This window comes from Elephas maximus, chromosome 3 (assembly GCF_024166365.1).
Source record: "Elephas maximus indicus isolate mEleMax1 chromosome 3, mEleMax1 primary haplotype, whole genome shotgun sequence".
Taxonomy (NCBI): domain Eukaryota; kingdom Metazoa; phylum Chordata; class Mammalia; order Proboscidea; family Elephantidae; genus Elephas; species Elephas maximus.
Window position 1 is genome coordinate 65,503,265 of NC_064821.1, and position 9,653 is coordinate 65,512,917.

Here is a 9,653-nt window from a genome sequence, read left to right on the forward strand (position 1 = left end):
GCCAACTTGACAGCAACTCTTTTTTTTTTTTAATTGTGTGCCAGGGATCATGTTGAATGCTTTCCTGAATTAGCTCATTGAATTTCCATGGCAACCCTATGAATCATATACTTTTATTTCTATTTTGCAGACGATGAAACTGAGACTCAGAGAGGTTCACCAACTCGACTATAGCTAGTGAGTGGTGGAACTAGAATTTGAATCCAGGTCTCTCTGATCCAAAAGGTTACTATAAATAAAAGCCATAATTACCTAGCAAATCTTTCCCTTCTTGACAGTTCTCAAGTGTATTTCATTTCATCCTTCAGGCCAAACTTGGGAGGAGTAATTATTCCCATTTTGCTGGAAAGAAAACTGAGGCCAGAGAGAAGCAATAGCTCCAAGCTCAGGGTTGGGCAGGAGGGAGAAGAGGGATGCTGGGCCCTGGGAAGGTGAGCAGAGGCTCCCAGATGGGAGCCCCCATTCCTGGCCCACTGCCCTTGGACACCACAGTCCAGCAACAGGAGATGGGGGCCAGGATCCCAACCCTTTGGCTGTCCCAGTCCAAGCGTTGAACCGAGCAAGACAGAAAGCAGATGTTCCCCCTCATGACACTGCCACCCCTTCCTCTGGATGAGGACAGGCTCAAGTCAGCCCAGGCAAACCCCTGCCCTGAGGGGTCTGGGAGCCAAAATGTGGGGAGAGGCCCTCAGGACACTTCAGGGAGAGTCTTCTATAGCCATTCTTTAAATAAAAAAAAAGTTTCCTGCTTAATTACAAAAGAAATACACACTCATTGTAACTGATACTCACACTTTAGGCAGTGTGTAGAATACGCCAGGTTAGTTCTGCATCAAATCTCCAGGCCCTCCTCCAGAAGCAGCGTAACCCTGGGCATCCATTTGGTCTGGAATCTTACAGATCTTTTAATACTTAGTAAAACATGTGTCTTTTTTTTTTTTTCCTCTTATAACGATGGGATCAGGGACATAAGTCACCAATTTTTTCACTTAATAGAGTATCAATATAAAGTATACACTAACAGTATGCATTTAGACCTCATTCTGTCTAAGAGTTGTGGAGGATTGTTGGAATGTTCCGGAATGTGTCTTCTTCTGTCAATGAGCATTGACATGACTCCCTTCTGGTTGCGTTGTTGCTATAAGCACAGCTGCCATTAACACTGGCAAATATGTCTGATCGCCCCCAGGCTAACGTTTACAAAGGCAGAGGCAGAATGTCGTGGCGGATAAGAGTACTGACCCAGAAGCCTGGGCTCAAGCCCAGCTCTGCCACTTGCTGGCTAAGTGGCCTTGGGCAGGGCAGTTTCTCTCAGGTTCAGTTTCTTCATGTGGAAAATGGGAATAATAGCAGTGCACCCACCTCAGAGGGTCCTTGTGAGCATTAAATGAGCTAATACATACAATGCACAGAAAATAGTGCCTGGCATGTAGAAGGTACCAGTAGCTATTGTTGCTATTCCTAGAAGTGGGATGGCTGGGTCACAGGGTTTGTGCCCGTTTTAGATTTACCAGGTTTGCCAAAGAGGCCTGTCTCCTGCCCCTCCAGCTCTAAGGGCGCTGTTGTTGTATGCTGTCGGGTAGATTCTGACTCATAGCAACCCCATGTGACAGAGTAGAACTGCGGCATAGAGGTTCCTAGGCTGTGATCTTTATAGGAGCAGATTGCCCGGTCTTTTCTCCTGTGGAGTGGCTGGTGAGTTCAAACCACCAACCTTTCGGTTAGCAGCCAAGCACTTAAGCATTGTGCCATCAGGGCTCCTTCTAAGTAACTAGTACCCCAAATGTTGGGCTGTCTTCTTCTTCCAGAAGGTTAATAAGAATCACTAAAAGTGCAGATCTGCCCACTGGGCCTCATGCTGTCGGTTACTAAGGGCTTTCTCATCAGTTCCCTGGAGAGAGCTGCAGGCTCCTTAGTAATTAACCAAAGACCTGCAGCCCACGCAGACCCGCAGACCCACAGACCCACAGACCCCATCTTCCTTCTACCAAGTTCATTTTCTCCACTAACCAATCCCTCCCTCCAAACAGGTTCTCTTACTGTGGTTAGAGAACACAGCCCCAGCCTTGGGGTCAGGGCAGACCTACCTTGGTAACCCACTCTGCCACCTGCTTACCCAGAGATGGGGCCATCTCCAGCCTCAGTTTCCAGGCCAGAACGGAGGTGAGCCAAGCCAGGAGCCCAGGGCTCACCCTCAGCTCAGGCCAGGGCACAGCTGGCACCTGACAGTGAGTGTCTCCTTGAGTTTTGCACCCTGGGCTCTTCCTGGCTTGCCTCACTGTAGTCCTGGCCCTGCTCAGTTTTCTTACCTGCAAAATGGGCATCCTAACTGCAGCCTAGAAACCTCAGGGGGTGATTCCAAGGATAAAATGAGAAAAGGCAGGGTATACGAAGGGGCTTTGCAAACTCTTGGGTGCTGAGTTAGAGGTTATCATTAAGCAAGGTGGGTGTGGACCAGGAAAGGGGGATTCTGTCAGCATTCCCTCAGAAACCCAAATCTAGGACCAATATCCCAGGAGATATGTGCAGGGTTCTGAGAGAGTATGCCTTGGGGGGTGTGTGCGTTTGGTGACAGGGTGGGCGCTATACTGAGAAAGGGCAGAAGATGCACTTGGAACCTCACTTCTGTATACTTTGGAGACGGCCCCGAGCCTTTATCTCAGGCGGACATAAAGACTGCGTCAACCCAGCCCCCTCGAGTTTGTGTGAGGTTTGAAGCCAAGGTGTTGCTGCTCCGCCTAGCCTCCAGCCTGTGGCAGGGTCAGCAGAGGTGGCGCTGGCTGGGGAGAGGATAGCATGTACTTTCTCTGGGCGGGCGGGTGGGGGAAGAAGGAGCGTGTTCACCCTTCTTGGGGCCCAATTTTATTTTACTAACCTTTCACAACAACCTTAACAAGCCAGTATTATCATTAATCCCTTTTTCAAAATGAGGAACCTGAGGTTCAGAGCAGGGAATTTATCTTGCCCAAGGTCCTGATTCCAGAACCTGCTAGGGGTCTTAATTGCCATGGCTCCCCAGTCAGAATCTGGGTAGGTGGAAGATTTGTATTTGATCTTCAGGACACACCTTGGCGTGCCCTGCCCCCCAGCCCTCTCCCCGTGAAGTCTCAGTTCTGAGTCAAGTAGCCCGTCTCTGCATATTTCCGGCTCCTGCCTCTCAAACCCTGTCTCTGTTGGTGACTCAGCTCAGGCAAATCCTGGAGCCATGGGTGGGCCAGGCTGCAGACTCCCCTTTACCCACCCTTTACTCACCCTAACCCCCTCCTCCTTGATGGTGACAGCTGGACCCAGCCCCATTAGCAACATTTATACTAACAGCTCTGAGTTCTAGGGGTGGGGGGAGTGCTGATGGGCTCCCCTGGGCCCACACCTCTTTGCTACATAGACTACCATCCTCACCACAGCGGCCACAATCTTCCCTGCCCCTTCCACTCGGAGCCCTCAGCCAGCCTCTGAGGCCCTCCTGGGGCAGCCTGGCTTCCACCTCAAAGCTGCCCTAATGGGCCTGGCCCTGGGGTCTGGGGGTCATCCCAATATCACAACAATATCAGCAATAATCATAAAAGCTACTGCCTATCAAAGGGAAGGCTTTCGATGTGCCAGGCAGCTGCTGGGCACTTTGTGTATTTGGTAACTTGTTGCCAGACTCTGAGGAGATTTTAACTAGACCCATTTGATAGCTGGGTAAACTGAGGAAACTCTTAGGGTCTCCTTTCCCAGAAGTAGGTCTTGAGACAAGATGCATAGTTTATTTAGGAGAAGATACCAGGAAACATCGGTATGAAAGAGGGGAAATTAGGGAAGGGAAGGGAAGGAAGCCATAGAAGGCTGAGTCATCGAGCAGATTACCACTGTGGGCAACTGGTGCTCCATCACCCTGGGGGAACTCTGGGAGACAGTGTACAACATGCTTCAGAGTTATTCCAACTGAGGGTGAGGAGCTGGGGTATTTGCCCACTGACATCCTGTCCTTCATTGTCTGAGGGCTGCTTCAAAGGACACTCACGTTCTAGCCCTTCCAGCCTGGCCTGTGAGCACCTGTCTCACTTACATAACCAGAATAAGCCCTCAGGCAGAGAAGTTGTAGAATTCACCATAAGGACCCCTGAGCATGAAGAGGTGAGTGCAAAGGGGACACAGGCCAGGCATCTACTGAGGCACAGAGAGATATAGCCACTTGCTCAAGGTCACACAGCTTGTCAGTGGCAGAGCCAGGATTTGAATCCAGGTCTGTCCAATTCCAGAGTAGGAATGGGACCAAGACTAGGGGTTGAGTCTGGCCGAGCTCTGCAGCTCAGTTCCACCTTCCACCATGCCAAGGAATCCTTTGACCCTTGTCCAGGAAGATGCCAAGAGGGGCATCAGCAGGCTCCTATCTTCTCCAGAAATCCTTCCAGACCCTAAGTCTGGCTGCTGGGATGCCAGGGAGCTCAGACAAATTCGTTCTGCCAAACAGAAGCCAGAAACTCTTGATGTAAAGCAGAGAGACAGTAGAGCCCAAACCAATAGGATCAGCGAGTGAGTGAATGAACGCAACAGGCTAACAGTGTCACAAAGCTCAAATCCTCTTAGCAGCGCCCAGCCTTTCACCTCCTCCCATCCTTCTACCCAACAAATCCCACAGGGAGACCGCCTTAGAGTCACTACCTGAAGCCCACAGGTGGCAAACTTATCACTTAGGGCCCACCCTATGCTTTGCCAACATTTGACCACTGTAAGACTTCACACAAAAAGTCAGATTTTCAGCTTCTCTTGAAAAGTCACTGGGTTACTGGGGTTTCTTGAAAAGTCAGGAGCTCTGGCAAAATGAGGCCCACTTCATGGTGCTGAGGAGCAGCTACCCATGGGACCAGACGTGGGCTCTCCAGTGTGCCAGTCTCCAGTACTTCACTTGTCTCCTGACACCGAGGCCAATGCCAGTGGCCGCCTTTCAGCTGGCTCTATGGTTTTAGTGCCACCTACATGACATCTGGAAGAATCCGTGTTTGAGAGGAAAATACCTGGAATTGAAAACCTGGAGCCCTGGGTTCTGATTTGCTGTGTGATCTCAGGTAAGTCCCTTTCCCTCTCTGTGCCTCAGTTTGCTCCTTTGTGAACTGGCGGTCCAGACAGGTGATCTAAGAGCCCTTCTTGCCCACAATGTACCAGAATGGATAGAGACAGAGCAGGCCTTCCTTGGAAGAGTCTTTGTCCAGGCATTGGATACAGCTGTCAAGAGACAGCGGATACCCCAAACCCAAGACATGTTCCAGGGGCTCACTAGGCTCTGGCAGCTGCCTGTCACCCCTCTATGTGGGTTTCACCAAACATTTCCCCCACAGTGGGGATGCCCTTTCAGTTAGATGGTTCCCTGCTCCGGGTTCCACAAGCACGTCCAGCAGGCAGGCAGAAGGCGGAGAAGCTGGACGTGGGTCTCTTCTTCCATGGTCGGAGTGGTGGCTGCCGCAGAAAGACAACCATCCGCTGCAGTAAAACCTTAATATCCACAGTTGGCTTTGACACCCAGTGCCTTATGGAGGGGCAGCTCCCCCACCAGGCTTCTGCAGGTCAGGAGAGCATTGATCAGCCCCTGAGAAGCCTTTGGAGGAGCGCACAGGGCCTGGCCAAGTCTCCCAGGCCACAGGTGGTGAGGTTCTGAGCCTGAGTCAATTCATCTCAACCCCAACACTTCGAGCACCTCCCCTGTGCCTGGCACTGTGCTTGGGAGGCCAACTGGTCACTTCTTAACGTGAGCTAATATTATCAGATCTCTGTCATTATTGCTGCCCATGTGGTTAGTGCTGTTCTGAATGATCCAGTGGGACCCTGTCTATGAGCCCCCCACCTCGATCATGGAATCACCTCCTTCTTGATAGAGGCGTCGTGGGAAGTAGATGATAGCAATGACAACAAATATTCATGGAGAGCTTTTGGAGCCCTGGTGGCATAGTGGTTAAGTGTTATGGCTGGTAATCAAAAGGTTGGCAGTTCGAATCCACCAGGCACTCCTTGGAATCTCTGTGGGGCAGTTCTACTCTGTCCTATAGGGTTACTATGTGTCGGAATTGACTCAAAGGCAACGGGTTTGTTTTGTTTGTTTTTTTTTAATATGCCAAGCTCTGCTTGAGCTCTTTGCATGTGACACTGCGTGTGACATCACACAGTCACCACATTCTCACACGTACCCCCTTCCAGCTCATCTCACCCACAAGGACACCCATACCCATTCCCACACTCACCCACACCTGCCCAATCTCTCACACACGAATGTGCCCACAACCAAGCAGGAGCCCACACTCCCGCCCACCCCCATCACACCTGTGTGCACACACCCAGCCCTCCTAGGCTGAGGCAGCCCAGCCCCCCTCCCTCCTCCTCTCCCTCCTCCTCCCCCTCCTCTCCCTCCTCCTCTCCCGCCCTGTGGCCAGCCGCGCTCCCAGCATGCCCTGCGGTGGCCCCATGGCGCTCTGTCAGGCTCCCTGAAGCCACAGCCTGCCCTGACTCCCACAGCCAAATCGAGTCAAAGACCAATTAATATTCTGATACCTGTGGCCAGCTGAAGTGATGTAGAGCTGATGATTTCTTTTTCCATTTTACTCCAACTGTGGTTTCATTTTTTTCCCAGCCCTCCTTTGGTCAGTGGTTTTAGGGGCACTAAAAGTTCACTTTTGTGGGTAACCTGCACTGTTAGCTGTTGATTTAATTAACTCAGCCTTTCTCTTTCTTGACCAGAACAAGGCCAGCCGGGCTGCCTTGCAGACACCCATTTGGACAGCCAACGGGCCGGAGGCGGCTGGCGGGGAGAAGTGTGTGGTCCCTGGCAGACACTCACTAGCCCCAGGCCATCACTGACCGCTGGGTGCTTTCGGAAGCACTTCTGAGCCACCATCTCAGGAGGCTCAAGGGGGTTTTTGTTCCCATTTGGCAGGTGGGGAACCTGAGGCTCAGAGATGTGAACCGAACTACATAGAGTCATACATCTAGCAATGGGTGGAGCTGGGGCTGCAAGCTCAGTCTATTTCCAGGATCCTGTACTTTAGAGAAACTGTTTATCCCTCCAAAAAGGGCCCCACCGAAGAAGAGGCAGGGAGAAATCTTGAGAGACATGAAGGATGAGGGAAGGAGCTGAGGAAGATGCTAGCTGAATCCAAGTCTCCAAGCCTTACTCCTGGGGTTCTCCCTCATGAAGGTGCAGATCAGAGTCTTTCTTCATCAGAGAAGTTTCCAGAACTCTAGCATAGATCTCTCAGTGACCAGGTAAGGGGAACAGTTAGTCCTCAACAGAGGGACAAGGCCTTTGCCCAGTGGAAGCCTCTGGGACCCTGAGGGACAGAATAATCTAGGGCAGGAGGGAGAAGGAGGGAGACCAGAATAGAGATCTGAGGTGGCTTTAGGAGGACAGCTTACAACCTGGAACAAAAGAGCTGAAGCCAGGATGGGGTGAGAATTACAGGGACACCCACTGTGTGACTTTGGGCAATCCGTCCCCCTCTCTGGGCCTCAGATTGCCAATACATGGGGGATGCTCTCAGTGAGCAGTGACAGTCTTGCCAGTGTTTTATGGAACCCTGGCTGCTGGACTCTAGAAGCTGGTGAGAGGACCAAGGGAGGGCTCTCTGCCTGGGGACAGACCCTCTCCCCTCCCCACCCTGCCTCCTCCAGGAAGCTCCCCACTCTCTTACCCGTTCCCCTACCCATGCTGGGGGCTCCATGGACTTTTAAAAAAAATTTTTTTTTTTTTTTGCCACCAGGGTGAATTGTCAATTGATTTGTTATTTATCCCACTGACAACAAAGAGAGTGAAAAGGTAATAATTCTGGGCCCTGGGGTAATTCAATTCCTGTAGCACCGTCAGCTACATTAACTTACTTCCTGGATCTCAATTCAATTAGAGCAACATTCCCCAGCATTAATAAATCAATACTCATGCCATTTGGATATATTTTGAATGTCTTTCATTATACATTGCAGGTCGGGGATGGCTGTTGAATTGGAAGTTAATGGGACAGGACAGGGCAGGTGGGGCTGCCTGGGGAGAAGCTTCTAGCCGTTAGCTCTAATTGCCTCTGCTGCAAACGAGGGCGTTAGTAAAACAGAGGCCTGGTTAACTGAGCCAAGCCCACCGGGGGTTACAGCAAGCTGCAGCTCTGGTCTGGGCAGACAGAACCACAGGCTTTGGAGGGGCTGTGTTCACCCACTCATGTACTCATTCATTCAATCATTCATCCATCCATCTGTCCTCCTCCCAACCCTCTTCCCATCTCTTACCCCACCCCTCGTCTCATTCTTCCTCCATCTTTCTTCCATCCCTCCTTCTGTCCTTCCTCCCAGTCTTCTTCCCATCACTCTTCTCACCCCTCCTCCCATTCCTCCGCTCACTTCTCCTTCCATCACATACCCCATCACTCCTTCCAGTTTCCTCCCTTCCCTCTTCCCATCTCTCCTTCCATCTTTCTTGCCATCCTTCTTCTTAGTCTTCCTTCCATCCCTCCCCCTAATCTTCCTCTCATCCCTCTTCCCATCCCTCCTCTCATCCCTCTTCTCAGCCTTTCTCCCATCCTTCTTTACAATTTTCTTTCCATCCTTTCATCTTCCTATTTATCCAGAACAATACTGAGGTCCTACTATGTACTCCATCACCCCTCTGTCAGTTTGTCCTACTGTGGTGGCTTGCACGCTGCTATGATGCTGGAAGCTATGCCACTGGTATTTCAAATATCAGCAGGTTCACCCATGGTGGACAGGTTTCAGCAGAGCTTCCAGACTAAGACTAGAAGGAAAGGCCTGGTGATCTACTTCAGAAAATTAGCCAATGAAAACCTTATGGATCACAGCAGAATGTCATCTGACTTGCTTGCTTTAGAAACGTCATCATAAAGGATCAATTGCTAGAGGTGGACATCATGTTTGGTGAAGTACAGGGTGAGGGAGACCCTCGGTGAGATGGATTGGCACAGTAGCCACAACAATGAACTCAAACATGCTGGTGATTGTGAGAATGACGCAGGATGGGGCAATGTTTCGTTCTGTTGTACATAAGGTTGCCATGAGTCGGAGGGGACTCAATGGCAGCTAACAACAACCACGCTTACGTATTCTAGATCCTCTACTGGCTTCTGGGCTTACATAGATGTAGATAATGCATGTCCTCCAACCTCAGAGATACAGATATATAAGCAAATAGTTACAACAGAATGTTCAAGAGGGACAACACGAACAATCAATGATATTTGTGTACAAGAGAAGCCAGGCCAAGGCTCAGGTGTGACCCAGTGGCAGGAAGGTCTGACTCTAGGGATTGAAGATGGGTGAGGGAAGCTCCCTGGAGGAGGTGAGGCCTGAGGCAGGTTTTGAAGGATGAGAAGGACTTGATCAGGTGGCTTGAGAGGAATCAGGAACTGCAGAGAATCTGAGCAAACCTGAGGACTGCAGGCCAGGGGCTCTCAATTGGATGTGGAAACAAATCACCCAAAAAAAGGAGGTAACAAAAAAACATGCATTCCCAGGATCCTCCTCTGGGGGTCTGATCCAGAAGGTCTGGGAAGGGATCAGAAATCAGGGTCCATGGCCACAGCACAGGAGAAGCCTGCTTGGTGGAGCACGCCTGCATGTGTGGCTGGGTGGCTCATCAAGTCTATAACCTCTCTGCGCCCTCCTGGGTCTGAAATTGAATT